This window comes from Dreissena polymorpha, unplaced genomic scaffold (genome assembly GCF_020536995.1).
Source record: "Dreissena polymorpha isolate Duluth1 unplaced genomic scaffold, UMN_Dpol_1.0 chrUn025, whole genome shotgun sequence".
NCBI lineage: Eukaryota > Metazoa > Mollusca > Bivalvia > Myida > Dreissenidae > Dreissena > Dreissena polymorpha.
Window position 1 is genome coordinate 174569 of NW_026273339.1, and position 1948 is coordinate 176516.

A 1948-nucleotide genomic window follows, 5' to 3' on the forward strand; every position below is an offset into this window, starting at 1 on the left:
AAGCGCCATGAAGTGTTAGTGATTTCAGGCAAGTAAAAATTGGGTCGGTTCAAAACAAAGTGTCATAAAATTCAAAATAGTATCATATAAGTTATATTTTAAACGTAGTTTTTTTATAGAAACACTATATACAGCAAAAATACTAAGAAATAGACAGATTTACCGTTTACTTTTTGAAATAAAAATAAAAATGCAACATGCATCATTCGTATTTTCAGCAGTAAATCACCGAATTTAGCCATAACGTTGTTTTAATTTTAAAAATTGAAGGATGTGCATAAGAATTTCAACATAATTAACAATAAACATAGCTTATATGCTATATTGAATCAAATTACGTTACAAAAGAAATAAAACGCGTCGCAAAAAAGTATGCGATGTCGGCAGGATTCGAACCTGCGCGGAAAGATCCCAAAAGATTTGTAGTCCATCACCTTAACCACTCGGCTACGACTACTACACATTTGTGCAACCTTTAATTATATATCCATAAGTTAACAGGTAAAAAGGCTCGTCGATGTTTGAAGAAATCGCGAAATCGTATTTTTTGAGATGATATTTGGATCAAAGTCAATATTTATTGTGAAAATGATGTATTCTAAAGGAGTTACGTAAACATATATCAAAATTCGAAGTTTGAAAAAAAAATGCATTTCTCGGAAATAACCCATCATTGAAGATCTGCAATGGTCGTAAAATAAATCGCGGGAAATCATTAGGGGCGCGCTACCTAAAAAAAATTAGAAGCTGTTCAAATAATACATGGAATTTGCGCCGCGAGCGTTAGAGCCGTCGCTTCTCATCTAGAAGAACCGAATTAACTGCTCAGAATTGATAAAGTTATTTAAATAGTGATAGACTTAAGTTGAATTTAATGTGTCATATTCTATAACAGGAAAGCCATTCTATTTTCAGAAGACCTTTGCACAAAGAAGTAACCATTTTATTGCAAACATGTTTGAAATCCTAGATTGTAGAACTATCTGTAACATGACGCCTTTCATACTTTTGACTTAACTTTTTTTCATCAAGCATACATTGCAGTACACTAATAAACAAACATAAATGACAATGAATAAGCCAATCTAATCTTACAGTTAAGAAATATGTTATAAACAACGTGTTTTCAGTGCATATGCATTAATAACTTCGACAATAGTTGACAATATATGGGATCAGTTCACCCCATTCACTTCAAACGAACATGGCCATTCCATGTACACTATTGCAACTGTTTGCATCAGAAGCTTACTTGTGCAGCATGTTTGTGGTTCAGTTTTGAACTCAGAACAGCAATACGACATCACATACGTAAATCAAAGTATAATACATTTTAAACGATGGTTATTTCTTTTAGCTCTTAGCTTAAATTTCGAATTTGATATTCATGCAAGTATCTGTCTTTTATTTGGTTAAAAGTTGTCAAATGTAATGTGTCTTAGCATTATTACGATACACTATTGGTTAGAATATTTGAAATAATGACAATATTGTGACGTATGACATTGGAGTTGTATGATAGTGTCTCATGTTGCATTGTATCGGCTGATTTGAAAAAAAAAAACAAATTCACAACAAAATGTGTTCAGTTGAATTTTTTAACACATTTAACACGTTACCAAATTCACTGTTTGGAATGAATGGTATGCTACTTTAGGGTATGCGAGGCATTTAATGTACTTATATTTGTCGTTTTTGTTTTTATTGTTAAATAAATGTCTATGCAGAATAACAAAAAAATCCGCGATTTATAATACAGTTATATAAATGCATGTTATATAAAATACGTTATTTTTGTAGTTAACATATATTTAATATGGTTTTAACAATCGACCAGTTATCAAACACGTTTATAACACGTTGAATGACAACGCTATAATTATGATATTAGCGTTTAATATATACATATCAAGAGATCAACATACTTTTTTAATAAATGCACATGGGG

General features: G+C 30.9%; 1 non-coding gene across 1 annotated transcript; it reads right to left on the bottom strand.

Moving 5' to 3' along the window:
- Window positions 1-375: 375 nt before the first annotated feature.
- Window positions 376-458, bottom strand: Trnac-aca (transfer RNA cysteine (anticodon ACA)). The gene has a single exon. It is a non-coding gene; the product is annotated as a tRNA-Cys (tRNA).
- Between the last annotated feature and the right edge of the window lie 1490 nt (window positions 459-1948).